Genomic DNA, 18,616 nt, shown 5'->3' with positions numbered 1-18,616 from the left:
ATGTCTCCCGGGCTCCCAGTCCGGTGCGGACGGCTCCGCTAGCGCCAATCTCTACCAGGCCAGGGGCAGGGGGCCACAATTACACTCCAGAGCATGTGGGGGCTCCTCGATGTCGTCTCTACCTCCGCCGATCCCAGCAGCCGCCCCTCCGCGAGGCCCTCCGAGAGACCGGGTCCGCGTCCCACAGCACTGCCGCACGCCAGAGCACGCAGCACGGGCTTCCGCACACTACAGGCCGAGGACTGAGGCCCAGCCCAGCGCGCCTCTCTCCACTTCCTTCGCGCGCTCCTGTCGTCTTCTCCGAGGACAGCCGGGATCCGCTACTTCAGTCGCCAGCACCCGTAGGGGTTCCCAAAGTCACAGCGCCGTGTAGCTCAGCAGCAGAGGATAATTAAATGGATTTTGTGAGGAACGAGGCAGGGAGCGCTGCGCTCACACGTCCGCCATCAATGCCGGCAAGCTCCGCCCCCTTGGAAGCACGTTTTTATCGTAAACCTTTGTGCACACTTTGTAGCAGCCTATTTTATACTATGTGTAAACCAATTTTAAAATAATTACATATACTCACAGAGCTTTTTGTCACAGTCTGGGACCTCATACCACTAAAAATACACAAGTGACTATTCTCCACGGTACCAAGCAAGATTCAGTTCTGTGGCTCTCTGGTCACACACACTGACCTCGGCAGTGCATTAACTAATAAAGGTTTCATAATGTACTATAGTGTATTTCCCACTAATTAACTTAACTTTTGTATTTATTTTCCATTTAAGCTGCGCCTTATTGTATACGTTTTTACCTGTAGGCGAAAGAGCAAAAAAAGTACAGAAAATGTTGGTTTTTTAGCCACACCTTTGGCCCTGCCCCAGCTGCGGTCCGTGCAGGTAACAGCAGTGGGGCAGTCGTGTAAGGGGGGATTTCGAGGCACGATTAAATCATCCCTCGAAATCCCCCTTACACTGCCCCACCGTCTCACCACCCCACCGCTGTTATCTGCACGGACCGCGGCAGCCCTGCCCCCATGTCCTCTGACCCCCACCTCCATTGCATGCAGCATCACAGTTCCCATGCATTTTTTAATGCACTTCAACTGCTGGTGCTAATTACCTGATAACATTCAATTACAGATGTGGAAGTCTTCCAGACATCCTTGTGGTCTTCTTTTTAGTGACTCTCCGCATACTCAATCATGCCTATCAGACCAGTAATTTAGCAGATTAACAACATGAAGATTAACAAGCATTGGCATAGGCAATAGGTCTCGCCTTTCAGACCTTATAAGTATTTAGTTATGCAGCACAATATCCTTGGTGCAACAACATCAACATTTGTATAGCTAAACACTTATAAGGTCCCAAAGGCGAGACCAATCGGCTATGCCAATGCTTGTACTACCAGTCGAGGCCAGCATTGCTCGCAGGTGGTGGGCAGGCGCCATGGGTCACGGGTGGGGGGGGTTTGCAGGGGTGTCGCAGGATGGGGGGTCATGGGTAAATTTTTTTAAAAATACATTAAACTTACCTTCCTTTCCGCCGGGTCCCGCGTCTTCTTGGCTCCTGTTCCTGCTCTCCTGCTTCCAACAGGAACAGAAAGCAGGCAGCCAAGCTACCTTTGGACCCTCCCCTAAGCCAATCACAATGCTGGAATCAGCGTTGTGATTGGTCGGGATGCTGCCCAGCCAGGTGCTAATGGGGTGGCGAAGTTCTCCATGTAGGCTGCAATGCAGCCTGCATGGAGAAAGGGCAGAGTGCGCATGACTGGTTTGGGAGGCCCAGAGGGCCAACCATAAAGACAGAGTGTGCAAACTACTCCTCCGCTGCTTAAAGAGCAAAGCAGCCCCGCCCACCTGCAATTCACAAAGGAAACACAAAATGGTAATAACTTTTAGTTATTACCATTTTATGTTTCTTTCTCTGCAAGAAAGCAGTGGGGCAACGCTCCTCTGCCCTAGTGGCGGAGTCGCCCCTGGTTACTACTGTTTCACAAAGTGTCCATCATAAGTTGACCCAAAAAGTCTTTGTCCCAAAATCTAAATAGGTTGTTGTGCTGCCGTGCTAGACAAAACATTATGAGTGAATAACATTTTAATTATATGTTAAATGGACGACTTCTTTCTTTACAACCCTGTGCATTTTTGTTTTGCACTGGGGCCTCTTTTATGTCTTAAATTTTCATACTGGCGAATTACCAATGGCACAAATTGTGCCACTTAATTTGTATTTGATCTAAAATATGTCACATAATTAGATTCTTCTTGGCACATGTTCAGCTTTTCCTTGCACATACTTTGCCTTTCCTCTACTGAAGTATATAGTAAATCCTGCAAAATAATACTTCTATGTAGAAAACACACAAAGTGCTCAAATTAGCAGCCTCAAATATGTCCATATATTTCAGAATTTCCTTTTTTTCCTCCAACTAATGTGGTCGTTCATTGCCACATAATTCCAGTGACCCTGATACTGTGTTTCATTTCTATGGCTTAGCTTAGACTGTGCTACTTGACTCCCTGTCAGCTACCACTGCTCTTTACCAGTGTCAATACCAGTGTGTATGGAATGAACGTTACCATGTGTTTTGCAAGTGGTTAAGGGCAAGGTCTGTAACTTTTAAACCCCACCACTAAGATTTGTTCTTTTGTTACTGCAGTAGCAGAAACTGAAAATTGAGGCTGACAATCCCCTTCAAACGTCAAGCACAAATGGGATAATGCCATTGCAGCCTTCATTTTCCATTTGCAGGTACAGGTCTGGTTGTTAATAAATCCTGCATGAACTGAGTCAGGAGGGGACTGCAATCTGGAGACTAGGAAATGCTGTTCAAGGTAGAGCTTCATCAACATAGGCAGAGCATTTGTCTCAGTGACTTTTTTGTGCAGACCACAAGTAACTTTTAGATAGATGAGCAAAAGGATGTTTAGAAATTTAAAAACTGCGGCCTCTAGAAGTGCCTTAATGGGCAGCGGCAGCCGCAAGAGACAGTAGAGGTGTGGCAGTGATGTGGAAGATTCTTCACCAGGCACCCTTAGGACAGTGACGTTGTTTGTAGTGAGGCTGGCAGCCAATAAAACAGCTGAACAATGTCTTTGCTAAAGTCTGTCTCCTCTCCATGACCTATTTAGCTTAAATAATTCACAGATAGTAACACCTCCATTTTCAAGAAAGAAATAACCATGAGTATCTTGCTGAGGCGAAGCCTTTGTGAACATTGCAGGATGGCAATGACAAAACAGGAAATTGATTCTTGAGTTGTAGGTGGGCCTATAAAAATGATTTGCAATCCCAGCAGCAACCTCAGATGACACAATAATTATTCTGCAGTCTGATTGGTGCAGGCTTCAATGACTGTTCAGCCCATCAACATCTGGGGTGTCTATGTGCGTGCGAGTGTGTGTTGTGCTTTTATGCGCCAGTGGTAACCGCGTGAGGTAGTAGCACTGACACATAAAAGCTAACTTTCGCCTTCAAACAACTGAGACTACAGACTTTGTGACTAACTGAGCTCTTTGTCAGGACCAGCAGTTTTATAATGTTGTAAATGTTGTATTCTTTTCATAACGTTTCCTCTCAAAAGGGAATTTGGTACAATATGTCTCACACCGTCATTGCTTTGTCAGAAAAATGGTCTCTGCTCACAAACTATTTTCCGCAATGAGTACCAATATTTACTCCCCTGAATTGGACATAACGGTAGTTTTATTTATTCATGTTGTGAGTAGTGTGAGCAGTCTTCTGTTTTTTCCACACTCTGAATGTATTTGCTTTGCTTTAACCCCTTCGATGCTGCGCAGATTCCGCCGCTGTGCTGACGGAATCTTGCGCGGGCGTGGTCATGACGGAATGGTTCCGTCATGAGCACAGCTCAACCGTGGGTCATGACGGAACCATTCCGTCATGAGCACCGAAGGGGTTAAGCTCACGGAAATCATGAAGGAAAATTTAGTAAAAGTTGGAAAGGTATTCTCTGTAGATTACCTCTTGGGGTTGAAGCCGATTTCTGATTTGTCTGTGATTCGCGAAAACCTCTGGAGTACCCATGGAAGCACAAGAAAGTTGTATATGTCTAAGTGTTCATACAATGTCGACCTTACACACTCATGTGTCATTCAATTGTAAATACGCGTGTCTACGTAAAGAAGGCAGGACAGAAGCGTACGTAAAATGTACATTTTACAATAACATTTTTTCTTTTTTTAAAAGGAAAAGTTATTTACTTGCCGTCGTAGATTCTTGTTTCCTGGGAACGATCTTGAGAAAAATGCGCTAATAATTCAATTTACACCCATACATTTGCATTCTGTTGTGTTATCAGTAGCCCATCTGGATCCAGCTTGAAAGTTAAAGTGATGGCGATCGCGATCAAACATCAAAGCGGCCGCGCGGCCGCGAAAGTAAAAGTGATCACGGTAAAGCGCGGCGCGCGCGCCCGAGCACATGCACTGTAGCTCTAGACTGGCCTGGTAGCACTTTTTGGAGCCCTCTCAATAAGTCTCGCCAGAACAGCGCATGCGCTGGGTCAGGCGAGACCTAAAAAAGGGATAAGATTTAGTAACGGATCTAAAATAGCTGTCGGTGTACACACATTTGCTTGTCCTACAGGGCTTTCCACAGAGGAGTGTATTATTGTGTTGCTAATGGTTAATTATTGCATCTAACTATTGCCAACTCTAAAAAGCATTGCAATGTGAAAGTATATTTATTGCTTGAATACAAACAGACCTAGAAAAGTAGTGATCCAGCGCTGGGCCAACCTCTTACCATTGATTACCCAACAGACCTTTTATATGTCGGCTGAGAGGTGAAGGGAGTTAGCATTATTCAAACAATCTAATAAACAGTGTAACCCATTTGGCTACTGTGACAGAACCCCCACCCACCCCATATCCGCACCTTTTTCAGGGTTACAACATCAATCTTCTCATCCTGGCAGGCGGGGAATACAGTCAAACCTAGAAGGAAATGTAGGACCATTACAGGGGGGTGGGTAAAGAATCATCAGATATTGACACTAAAGAGAGACTTATGCCAGCAGGGAAGGAGGGGTGGGACTGAGAGCCTTGTAATAGGAGCGGATTGGACCGGGGGAGGAGATTGGAGAAGGAGGTGAGATGGAACAGAAAGAGGGAGGAGTCGAAAAATGAGAGGGAGGAGAGCAAATTAAAAGGGAATTTCGATGCTTGGTAGGAGGAAGAGGAGGAAGGAGAGAGTTACGGGGACACTGAAGAAGAGGAGGAGCTGGCAGAGGAGTGGTCTGACGCCACCTAGGGGATACTGCCAGAGATGCTGCAACAGCCTGCCACAGCTCAAGAGAGCTGTGGCTAGTGGAGAGAGAGAGAGAAAGAGAAAGAGAGAGAGAGAGAGTGAGAGTGAGAGAGAGAGAGAGAGAGAGAGAGAGAGAGAGAGAGAGAGAGAGATTGAGGACTGTAAGGAAGTCCTTTTGATCTTAGGGACAAAGCTGAGGAAAGAAAGCTTTTTTTTCTTCTTCTTTTGACTTTTCTTTCATACACATACATTTCTTTTAACCTCTTCAGCGCTGCGCGGATTCCCGCGCGGTGCTGAAAGTTCTGAGCGCGGGCGGGGCCATGACGGAACGGTTCCGTCATAAGCACAGCCCAACCGACGTGCATGACGGAACCGTTCCGTCATCGGCGTCGAAGAGGTTAATTATTTAATTTATTTACCTACCTGTATACTCCAATTAGGACTTCCCTTGCCTGACTTCTCATAGTATAAGTTGTGCCACTTCGCTATTTCAATGACCCTGTGATTGGAGAAGAGCATAGAGAAAGTAAGAACCAAACGACTCGGTAATATAGTGACAGAAAAACTATCAAAGAGAAAGGACTTTGTCGTTTTCACTGTACTCTTCACATTTTTCTCCTTTGAGGGCTCTGGTGGTGACCTCTATTTCTAGACACTTTAGCAGAAGAACAGATGGAAGGAAGTTAATTCTGCACCTGTCGATCTGGGGAATAACGCCACCCTGAACCCAAGAATGTAATTCCTTGCCCAAGTTGTGGCTACATTGTATTTTCCTTATCATAGAAACATTTAATAAAAAGGCAAAACTCACTGTACTACCAAGCCTTCGAAGGCATATTTCCGCAAATCTCTCAACACATCTAAACAATGAATACCAGGAACCAGTGAATAAAGAAGAAAGATTTATTTCAAGTAAGCAGTCAAATTCAGGTTAATAAATCTTAATGCCATGCTGTAAAGATACAGAATAGTATAATAGCCTAACCTCCTAAATGAGTGGAGGCGCATCAGCATACCACAAACAAGATGTTCAGTTACAGCAATACAGAAGATTAATAATTAAATATGATGCTCAGAGAATAGTCTCTGATCCTCTCTCCTGGACATAAGTAAAGTCTAACATCATCTAATTTAGAGTCCAAACTTACTAATGAGGTGATTAAGTCTAAAAGAATCTCAAAAGGTTGGGGGAATGTAGAAAAAGAGAAAAATATGGGAAGGGGTCAGCATTTTAGAAGCTTGGTCAAGGCTCATATAGGGACAGGGAAATAAGTGTTTGCCTAAACCAAAAAAGTGTTAGCCTAAGCCACACTCAGCAAAGAGTCAAGGGGGAGCATAGAGGTCTGCACCTCTCACAGTCCAAAGGAATAGTGGTCAACCTCAACCTGTGAGCACACCCGTTATTTCCACACTAATCTTCTGGGTAATACCCTTTGCTCACAGCATTAGGGGTTCCATTGTCCTTTCCATTCTCACGTTGTGAGCTGCAGCATTCGTAGATTCTCCCTGACCAAACCTGGGAACAATATCGACCTTTGGTACCTGCAACTCCTCATAACATTCCTGAATAGAGACTGTCAGTTAACACTCTGGTTCTCCACGTTCTTTGTCAAGGTCTTCTTATCAGGGTCTCTATCATTAATACAGTGTTATATCAATTCTCAAACTAACAAACCATGTGAATGCACCCAGCGGCAGCCGGCACAGGTAAGCGCGGTGAGACAGGGCAGGGCACGGTGGGGGGAAGTTGACAGAATAGGTATTTTTTAATGTATTTAATTATACCTATTCAGTCATCTGTCAACCATACCCCTCCATCCCTGCCCCGCCCAGTCTCACCGCGTTTACCTGTGCTGGCCGCCGCTGGAGACAATCTACCTTAAAATTTAAAAACACTTTTCACCCCCCCCAAATTATAATTCCCAGACCAATCCAAATCAAATCTGGCAAGACACTAATGCAACAGTTGTGTAAATTAGGGACAGAATTTCATGTGAATTAGGGACACAATTTCTACCAGCGGAGGTTGGCACATGTAAACGTGTTGGGGCAGTGGGGCTGGGGCGGTGAGGCTGGGGCTAGGGCAGCGAGACTGGGGGAAGTGGACAGACAATGGAATAGGTATAATTAAATAAATAAATAATACCTATTCCATCGCCTGTTGACATCCCCCCCACCGCGCCCTGCCACGCCCCACCCCAACACCGCCCACCGCGCTTAACTGTGCTGGCTGCCGCTGAATGCACCTGCAAGAAAAAGACACGCAACTAGAAATGGAAAAGCAGTATTTTATGGAAAAGGAATACAGGCCTACTTGAGTCAACTTAAATGTATTAAATCAATAGCACATTTAATATGCGTGTCATTTGTTCACACATGACTACAAATAAATGAAAAGGTCAGTACATAGATTTCAGAATTAAATTCATGTTGCAGTATAAGTAAATGTAAGATAAGTTGGCATACATAAACATGAATATGAACTACATTCTAATTCAAATATGAAATCATTAGTGCACACGTTTACATAAATCCTTTTTCATTTCTGAAGTATATACATTTTAGTTTGAAGATAGTTTCATCCATTCCCTAAAGACTACATTTAATTTTTAATAAAGTTGAGACACACAATATATGTGAATTCCTAATTTTCCAGTGAATGTACATCATTACTGAGTTCAAGTGTAACACTTTACACTAATATTGTTAGGGCACTCTGAATATGTAGTTTTAAGTATTTATCACGTATTTGTGATGTGGAAGGGTGTAACCAAAATTATGTTGCTCCAGTTAAAACTTTCTTTTTTACATAAGAAACAAAGATATGGGTATGAAGAGCAACTAATAAACCTGGATAAAGACGGAAATGTTAAAAACACAAATCTGGAACAGAAAACCAGCAGCCCTAACTATAACATTATTGTTAGATTGAGTCTTGGCAGCGCATGTGCTGCTCTGCGAGGCATGCTGTATTAGAGGATGAACTTGAAGCTCCGCCTTCTCTCCACCCATATTTTTCATTGGCTTTTGTGTTTGTCCTTTGTAAATGCTGGCTTCTGATTCAGTAATTGGTTTGTTAGTCCCTCCTTAGTACCGCCTTATCTTCATTTGTAACCTCCCATGAGGACTGGCCCTTTTACATCTGTTGTTACACATATGTGTTATTTAGTCTGTAAACACTATTTCTTTAGTGAGTTTTGTCTCACTGCAGGCATGATATATTTTGCAGCAACATTCAGCGCGCGCCTCATGGGCGCTTTCACTTTCCAAGTAGCTGGGACAATGGCGGCCACTTCTTTGGAATGCCATAGGTCGCGCATTAAGGAGAGTTTGAGCTATTGGCATTGTAAATGACAATAGCTTAAACACTTGTAAATGCGACACCTATTGCTTACAAATATTTTTTTTATGGGTTGTTTCAAGCATCCCATGCCGCGCTTGCACTTAAGAGAGGCCACACCCCTTTCTTTAGACGCAGCTCGTTTAAAGAAAGGGGAGCATGGGGAGTTTGGAAACAAAATATTTGCAATTCAACAGGTCTCACATTTGCGAGAATTTAAGCTAATGACATTTAAAGTGCCTATAGCTCAAAGTCTCGTAAATGCGAGACCTATTGCATTGCAAATGCTGGTTCTACAAATGCCTGGCGGATTTGCCACTAGAAGCAAATCCAAACTACAATGCTAGCGGCAGCCCTCTAGGGTAGCACCGGATTTAAAAATTACTCAATGTATCCGTTGGTGATATAATCACTTCACCATAAGTGTGCAATTTTGGTTGGCACCCGCCAGCACAATGCCGTTCCAGTAACTGGAGTATACATGTACAAAAGCAACACCAAATGCACCACTTAAACAATATGATTAAAGTAAGTTCAAATCCTTGAGGTATTTTTCTTTTTCAAAAAAGTCTTCTTTATTATACAGTAAGTATTTCAATTGTAAAAGATTTTTTTTTTAAAACACAACCAAAGCAGCCGACGCGTTTCGTCCACCTCTGGACTTCTTCAGGGCTGCAACAAATTTGTACAAAAGCGCAATGTCAGTGTTCAACATAAAGACTAGGCACAAACACTTATGACATAACTCAAAAGACATTGTGAACATTAATAGACACATACTTGATACCAAAAATACACCACAAACTCAAATAATATCATGACTAGTTTGAAACTTTAAAAAACAACAACAAGTGATATTACAAGGAAGGATCATTAATTCCTGATTACACAGTTGCTGGTTATGACAATCTTTTTGTGACAAATTGAATAGTGACTAGGCCGGTAAGTATGTGAGCAAAATGTATGAACACTCCTCTCAAAATGCCACATAAATTTGTCTTAGGAAACTCATTTTGTCGTAAGGGAAAGTAAGGAGAGTCAGGTAATTAGTGCTAAAACACCAGATTTTAAAAGGTAACGGAACGAAAATGAACTAGAGAGATCAAAAATGGATAGACAGTATCGCCTAGAGCGGACGTCATTAGCTAGTCTAGGTCCAACTAGAATGGGGAGAAAAAGAACACACAGGGAAACAATGACCAAGGGAAGAATGAAAAGGCTGTACACACCTAGGAAACTTGTAGGTGAGTAACTTCGTCTTAGGGTTCGGACCTTCTTGTTACAACTCCCCCACCATTTAAGGTGACAATATTACTGGAGGTAAAGGTCAATATGGCTAAAAGAAAAAGACAAAATAAGGAGTCCACTGATTTGTAAAAAGAATTATTTAACTCAGAAAAAATCAAGTGTAGGATCATAGAAATACTATACTCACTTATTATAAAGTGGAAAGCATGTATATCGTGGTAGAAATGTTGTCTATTTGTTAACCCCAATAAGGCTTGCAAAAATGGTGATGGTTATTGTCAGTATACATCAAAAAGTTAGGGTAACTGTGACGCCTTCCAAGATACCTGCAGTGAGGGACACATGTAGAGAAGAAGTATCCAATCAGTAATCTGACGTAAAAGAGTCAGCCGATGTTACTAAGTTATGGGATTGATAGGGTAAAAAGGTCTCATTTTATTAGGAAATCGCATGCCTGTCGCACAATCACAGCAAAAAATTCAGTTCAATTTCAGAGCGCTATAATGATCAAAGTCAATGGGTTCTGCCACTTATAAATGTCCAAGTTAGAAGAAAACCCAAGGTGACATCAAAGCAGAGAAAAACCAGCAAAACGCTAGCAAAGTGGGCTTCCCTATGTAATTTAATCATGCAAGGGAAAGTCAAAGCGACATATAATGCCAGGATTTGCCACTAGACTTAATTCGCAGGTCTCCACTTTGCACCGTCTCCACTCATTGATTCATCACTGCAAGGGGTGCACTTAGGGTGACCAGACGTCCCGGATTTGCCCGGTCAGTCCCGGGTTTTCACCAGCTGTCCTGGCAGATTTTGTCAATTTGGTTCATGTCCCTGTTTTTAGAGGGGGTCGACTGAAAACAGTGAGAGTCACTTTTTGGACGTTCTAAAGCTGTGCTAGTTAGCAGCTGTTATAAGTAAGCAATTTAATTAATAGGTACGATGTTGGTTGTAGAAATTACATTTTATTTATTTTCTTAATGCATCTTCTGTGATCCTCTGCTGATGAGAGCTGTCATTCTGCGCCATTCCGTGGATGAAAAATTGTAGTCCTTCTATTTTTAGGTCTCGCCTAGCGTTGCAGCGCATACGCTGCTCGCTCTGGCATGATCTATTGTTGTCAAGTCGACTTCAGAAGTGGGCTAGAAGCACCGCCTATGCTTTCTATTTGCGCGTGTCACAGTTTATGCTAAAGCCTCGCTTTCTATTGAAAGCGAGGATTTTTGGTAACCACCCTGTCTCCCTTCTGGCTCACCCCCCTGGACTGGATAATGTGAACGCGCACGGCACCACACACTCGCAGGATAGACATGCGCGTGGCACCACACACTCGCGGGATAGGCACGCGCGCGGCACTACACACTCGCAGGATGCCAGCTTTGGCAAGGGAGGAGCAGCAGCATCTCTGTTGCTCGTCTCGGTGCTGTTTGCTGCCAGACTCGCTGTTGGATGTTTTGGAGTGGGCTGAGGGCACCCCACCGCCATTACCTACTGTTGCTGGCTCCAGTCCTGTCAGTACGTAGACATCTTTGTGCACAGGATCGCGATGCCAGCTTTGGCAAGGGAGGAGCAGCAGCATCTCTGTTGCTCGTGGCGCTTCCCACTAAGTCGCGGCGTCCATTATCCAAAATACTTTGCAGATTCGCGGTGCTTTACTTTCAATTTGGGGCTTCTACATTTTTGGAGCACTTTTGTTTTGCCAACAACAGCCATTGTAGCAGGAAGCAGAGACTGTCGAGCAGGGCAGCAGCCTTCCCATGCACGTGGTGAGCACAGGTGTGTGCAAGGAAACGGGACACCAAGGGGGAGGGTGCGGGTAGCGCAGGCTGGCTATGGTGGCAGTGAGCCAGGCCCGGCCCATCCTTCGGTCCCTCTCTCCTGGCGTGGCACTCCCATCAGCAAAGCACGGTGTGTGTGTGTTTTACATCAGTACAGCACCGCCTCGTCTGCAAAGCGCCTAGCAGATCATCAGGTGTGTGTGCTGAGATGGAGCACTTTGTGTCATTCATTTTGGTATAACGCCTAGCAGATCAACGGGTGTGCGCTGAGACAGAGCACCTTCTGTTCTACACACCGGTATAGCGATATCTCGTCTGAATAACGCATGGCAGATCGTCCTGTTAGTTGAGGAAACGGAGCGTCTTGTGCTATTCATATCGGTATAGCGCCTACCATCTATCAGGGTGCCTCTAGGAAGGCCTTTCTTCCCTCCCCCAGTAGCTGCTCAGTGGCCCTGCTCAAGAGTTTTGGCATCACACAAGGATGTGTTTTCACTTATCTACGACGCAGCGAGATACGAACTCGACGGCAGCCGTATCAACTGTTAGCCCTTTCCCTTTGGTGATTAACATCAGAATAAAGCGGTACAAAAGGGGGGGTGATGGACAGAGCATCAGAACCAATCAAACACTTACACCCAGTCAACAGATCTGGGTTTGATCCATCACCGTTCTTTAGCCCACTCTGCCACCCCAGTTCAGACATGGCCATATGCAAATCAGTCTGACCCTGTGCCTCATGGGAACAGTGCAGCCCGAACTGCCAAGCCATGCCTTCCCTGGACCGGAAACAAGCTTCCTAGGACCGGTTTCTGGCATATCAGCCGTCTTCAGCCAGGCTTGCTTGAATCCAGTGGCAAAGTGAGCAAGGGACTCACGTCTGAGCATACCCTGCCAACTTACGGCGAACAAAGCGGTACAAAAGGGGGTGGTGATGGACAGAGCATCAGAACCAATCAAACACTCACACCCAGTCAACAGATCTGGGTTTGATCCATCACCGTTCTTTAGCCCACTCTGCCACCCCAGTTCAGACATGGCCATATGCAAATCAGTCTGACCCTGTGCCTCATGGGAACAGTGCAGCCCGAACTGCCAAGCCATGCCTTCCCTGGACCGGAAACAAGCTTCCTAGGACCGGTTTCTGGCATATCAGCCGTCTTCAGCCAGGCTTGCTTGAATCCAGTGGCAAAGTGAGCAAGGGACTCACGTCTGAGCATACCCTGCCAACTTACGGCAAACAAAGCGGTACAAAAGGGGGTGGTGATGGACAGAGCATCAGAACCAATCAAACACTCACACCCAGTCAACAGATCTGGGTTTGATCCATCACCGTTCTTTAGCCCACTCTGCCACCCCAGTTCAGACATGGCCATATGCAAATCAGTCTGACCCTGTGCCTCATGGGAACAGTGCAGCCCGAACTGCCAAGCCATGCCTTCCCTGGACCGGAAACAAGCTTCCTAGGACCGGTTTCTGGCATTTCAGCCGTCTTCAGCCAGGCTTGCTTGAATCCAGTGGCAAAGTGAGCAAGGGACTCACGTCTGAGCATACCCTGCCAACTTACGGCGAACAAAGCGGTACAAAAGGGGGTGGTGATGGACAGAGCATCAGAACCAATCAAACACTCACACCCAGTCAACAGATCTGGGTTTGATCCATCACCGTTCTTTAGCCCACTCTGCCACCCCAGTTCAGACATGGCCATATGCAAATCAGTCTGACCCTGTGCCTCATGGGAACAGTGCAGCCCGAACTGCCAAGCCATGCCTTCCCTGGACCGGAAACAAGCTTCCTAGGACCGGTTTCTGGCATATCAGCCGTCTTCAGCCAGGCTTGCTTGAATCCAGTGGCAAAGTGAGCAAGGGACTCACGTCTGAGCATACCCTGCCAACTTACGGCAAACAAAGCGGTACAAAAGGGGGTGGTGATGGACAGAGCATCAGAACCAATCAAACACTCACACCCAGTCAACAGATCTGGGTTTGATCCATCACCGTTCTTTAGCCCACTCTGCCACCCCAGTTCAGACATGGCCATATGCAAATCAGTCTGACCCTGTGCCTCATGGGAACAGTGCAGCCCGAACTGCCAAGCCATGCCTTCCCTGGACCGGAAACAAGCTTCCTCGGACCGGTTTCTGTCATTTCAGCCGTCTTCAGCCACGCTTGCTTGAATCCAGTGGCAAAGTGAGCAAGGGACTCACGTCTGAGCATACCCTGCCAACTTACGGCAAACAAAGCGGTACAAAAGGGGGTGGTGATGGACAGAGCATCAGAACCAATCAAACACTCACACCCAGTCAACAGATCTGGGATTGATCCATCACCGTTCTTTAGCCCACTCTGCCACCCCAGTTCAGACATGGCCATATGCAAATCAGTCTGACCCTGTGCCTCATGGGAACAGTGCAGCCCGAACTACCAAGCCATGCCTTCCCTGGACCGGAAACAAGCTTCCTAGGACCGGTTTCTGGCATATCAGCCGTCTTCAGCCAGGCTTGCTTGAATCCAGTGGCAAAGTGAGCAAGGGACTCACGTCTGAGCATACCCTGCCAACTTACGGCAAACAAAGCGGTACAAAAGGGGGTGGTGATGGACAGAGCATCAGAACCAATCAAACACTCACACCCAGTCAACAGATCTGGGTTTGATCCATCACCGTTCTTTAGCCCACTCTGCCACCCCAGTTCAGACATGGCCATATGCAAATCAGTCTGACCCTGTGCCTCATGGGAACAGTGCAGCCCAAACTGCCAAGCCATGCCTTCCCTGACATGAGAATAACACTCACATAGGGTGACAGTCAGAGACTCAAACATGGCTACTGTCTGTGCTGAACCTCAGACAAAACGCCTCCTCTTTTCATCAAGTCAATGCCTTATTTTACACATACAGTGGAAACATTATAACGTTCTGAATTTACAATTTCCTTGCATGCATTTGAAAATGCCTTAAGATAATTTTTTTCCTTTTTAGATCTCGCCTGGCGTAGGCTGCACGCATGCGCAGTCTCGCTGGCGAGATTTAGTGTTAACAGGGTATTTTCTATAAGGGGCTTTAAGCCCCGCCCCTCTGTTCCATAGGCCGGCGTCACCGTTTATGGTAAACGGTGGCCAGCCATTGGAACAGAGGTGTCGATTACGTTTTTGCTTGGCTTTTCGAGCCGTCCCACTTGGACGGACTCGCCTGAAGCACGTTCGTAGCAAAAGCTTTCTTATCTTTATGGGGCCATGTGTTTCAAACACATGGCCCCATAAAGACAAGAAAGCTTTCACTACGGACGAAAGTGAAAGCCGACCCTTCTTGTTAATGCAAATTGGCTTTTCGGCGCTATGCCCAAGCTGAAGGACCCCGTGTGCCCGGATCTGCGGCCGAAGGTAGGAGAGGCTCCCTCTGCACAGTGCCTGCGAGGCTCGGCCCCTCCCGGCTCTCCCTTCATTGGGCGCGGGCTCAGCTCTGCTGCCTATGCCTGGGACATCTGCCGGGGTGAGGATGGCACCGAGTGCTCGGAGGAGGCAGTGCCCGCCGCCTTAGCCAGTCCAGCCCGCACAGGGGTAGGGGAGAGTCTCCTGCAGGATTGGGGCGACTGCTGGAGCACGGGCTGTGCTGGCCGCGGGTTCCGGGGTGCTGTCCCTGGGGCAGGTGCTGCCCCTCCAGTCAGGCAGGGTCTCTGCTGAGGGCTGCTGCCCGGGAGGATGCCCGCTGCCCTCCCCTGGAGTTCGTGATTGAATGGATGACTGTCGATCAATTATTTAGTTAGAAACGCATATAACACACAAGACCGGCACAACCGATTCTAGGTGGTACCAGTGAATGGGGTGAAACCTGCAGACTACGACAATCATACATCAATCTATTGGAAGAGTTTGTTAACACCCCCAAACTGCGAGCATCAGCGTACACTCACTATGATGTCATTTACCCCTGTCTTCCTAAGTCTTGTTCTTAGTCTGAGAATCTGACACCTGCAGTGGGTGTCTGGGGCCCCAGTGCAAGCGGAGCCACCATGGTGCTGCTTTTGAAGCAAAAGTAGAAGTAAACAGGGTTCAGGTGGCCGATCAGACTTCTGGGCGCCGGTGCCACTGCACCTGCTGTACCTGCTGCATCGCTGTTAGCCCCTGGCTAACTTGACGATGGAAGAACTTTGTGGGGTGATGTGGGAGGAACATAGGTCGCAACATATCGTACGGATTTTAACTCAGCACCGACAAGGTAGTTTACGTAATTTGGCCCATCGCAGGTTTCAATTGGCATGGATAGTAGCAAAAACCTCTTACAACTTTATACATTTCTGCCACTTCCCCGACTAATTAAAAAAAAAAAAAAAAAAAATAAAGTGGCTAAATAGCTCATAAGGTATGTGCTCTATTAATACACGGATTTTGTTTCTTGGAATCACAGTTGTGCAGCTCTTGCATTCTGTTTATTGTTCAAGGCGCAGATTACACCAGCTCCCACACAGGAAAAGGATTAATCGGATCCTATGACTAATGATGTCCTTGCCTCTTGGCCTTTCTTTTATCAGAACTATGCAGAGGATCCTTTATTTTAAACTTTCAAATAAGGTGTGTCGACCAAGCAACAGCCCGTATATTCTTCACTGGCAGGATGTATCAAATTTCTATTGAATCTTGACCTGAAATTTAACTACAGCCCTAAAGTCCTTCTCCTGTGTCCCTCTGCCAAGTGGGGTCCTAAAGCTGGACAAGTCAAGATGTCACGAGAGATGCAACAAGCATTTGCAATGCAATAGGTCTCGCATATACGCAAGTTTAATCTATTTACATTGTAAATGACAATGCCTTTTATTTATGTTTTAAAAACAAGAACAAAAATACAAGGCATTGTCATTTACAATGTCAATAGCCCAAACTCACGTAAATGCGAGACCTATTGCATTGCAAATGCTTGTTTAAATGGTGAAATACACTTAAAGAAATCCGTAAAATAACACCCATAAAGGTAAAAAATACACGTACACTTTCACAATGCAGATATCGCTTTGAATTACCTGCATGTGTAATAAAATATTTTTAAAGGAGGCCACCGATTTTTACCATTTCAGAGCTATATTGATGTTAAGTGATTTAGTAGAAATTCAGTTATAAACCTCAGAAGAATGAAATTCTGAGCAGTCCTTCCCAGTGTGTGACCTTCAGCTCATACCAGATGTCAGCAAAAAGCGCTTAACTGAATGAGACATCTTGCCAGCTACAACAAGCATTTGCAATGCAATAGGTCTTGCAATTGCGAGAGTTGGAGCTATTGGCATTGTAAATGACAATGCCTTGTATTAATTTGTTTTGAAAACCTGCAACTGGTGCATAAACACGCACTTTTGTACGTATATTCCTTGCTTACGAGAAGCATGGCTGTCAGTAAAATAGACTGCCAGCTTTGCTTCTCATAAGCAAGGACTATAAGTACAAAATGCTAGTTGACGCACAGCTTGCAGGTTTTCAAGCGCATAAATAAAACTCTCGCAAATGCGAGACCTATTGCATTGCAATTGCTTGTTCAAAAATGTCCCGGTTTTTAGTTCTCAAGATCCGTCACCCTAGGTGCGCACTGGTCACAGCTCACTTCTGCAAGGAAGTTCCTGACCTCTCCTGCCCCTTAATTTCCTCCTAAATCCTCGGGGACACCGCACCTTCCTCTTTCCTGGATGGCCGGCACTTTTACAGCGTGCCCTCTCTCCGTAGCGCACTCACCCATAGGGTGTCTGCTGTCACCAGCCCAATGACGCACACCTTTCGCACTCCGACTCCGCGTTTTTTGACTCGGCGCTCGATGAATCCGCGGCCTAATCTCGCCTGTCAGCGCCAGCCGTCGGTCTCTCAACCCGGCCGCGACGCATCCAAGACCCCTTTGTGGCTGTAATCAAAGTGCGCTGAGTGATGAAGGAGGGTGGGGGCCGGGTGTCCCCGGCGGGGTCTCTCCTCTCTGCTGTGTGTTTAGGGGTAGGGGCGGCTGGGACGAAGCTCCGAGGAGCAGCGCGTTTTTCGATGGTGTCTTTGAGTGTGGATGAGGGACAGAGCCGGGCAGTGAGCAGACCCTTTGTTCCGGCCTCACCCGCCCGGGCCGTTCTCAGCGGAGCCGTCGCAGGTGTTCGCCGTGGGTGGCAGGGTTTGAACTGAGCCGGCCACAGGGAAGCGACAGGAATGGAGGCACGCATGTCAGAGAAGGAAGGAATCTGAGAGGAGAGAGGGGACACAGAGCGAGGTTCAAAAGGGAAGAGCACACGTCAAGAAAGGGACATGATTTTGAGACCAGTTTTGAAGCACAGAAGGGACCCCCAAAATAAGCACTGTTTTTGTATCACCGTTGAGCGCTGGAATTAGAAAACATTTACATAGGGTCTAACACAAGCAAACCCCACCAGATAGACAGATCTCTTCCCCCATATTCATCTATGCTTAATGCAACCGCCCAACATTCCAATGCTACACTAAACGGGGGCAATATGGGAGCAGTTATACGAGAACATAGCTCTAACTGGATTTCTTGTAATCAAGCTAATGAGCCCCTATTTGCCAGGACAACTCCAACTGAACCCCCTTCCTTAGATTTACTGCCAGTTGCCACACAATATATGGTTATACTTGCAAATGTAGCCAGGTTGAAGGTACAAGACAGTGAATCCTGGGAAACCCTAAGAAATAAGTTCCCTGCATTGGCTATGCACAAAGGTTGGGCATACGGAACAACTTTTTATGGAGTTTAAGATGGCTCGTAGGGTTAAATGGGTTGGTAAAGATCGGAAAACTCTATCAGGTGACTGCGTCGTCCTAACGTTTAAAATACCCCAGTTAGTGGAGAACATCCTATGGAAGGCAGGGAATAATATCATGATTACGGGGGGGGCATTAATATATTGTCCCTCGCATCTTCTATCAACCGCCCCCGTGATGGAGAGGGGCAGTATCAGCAGAGATATCGAGGCGAGAAATCAATATACATATAATATACCAGTGGATTTGCACTACTTCC

The 18,616-nt window shown here is 46.1% G+C and overlaps 2 long non-coding RNA genes across 2 annotated transcripts in view; one reads left to right on the top strand and one right to left on the bottom strand.

Moving 5' to 3' along the window:
* Positions 1–18,616, top strand: part of LOC146789812 (uncharacterized) — a 176,001-nt gene that overhangs the window by 80,702 nt on the left and 76,683 nt on the right. The window lies entirely within an intron of this gene.
* Positions 9,148–17,528, bottom strand: LOC146789813 (uncharacterized). Its single transcript, XR_014969866.1, has 4 exons — positions 17,338–17,528; positions 10,037–10,175; positions 9,831–9,937; positions 9,148–9,273 (listed from the first exon to the last, which is right to left on the bottom strand). It is a non-coding gene; the product is annotated as an uncharacterized LOC146789813 (long non-coding RNA).

This window comes from Triturus cristatus, chromosome 10 (genome assembly GCF_964204655.1).
Source record: "Triturus cristatus chromosome 10, aTriCri1.1, whole genome shotgun sequence".
NCBI classification, from domain to species: Eukaryota; Metazoa; Chordata; class Amphibia; order Caudata; family Salamandridae; genus Triturus; species Triturus cristatus.
This window is presented reverse-complemented; position numbering and strand designations above follow the sequence as displayed.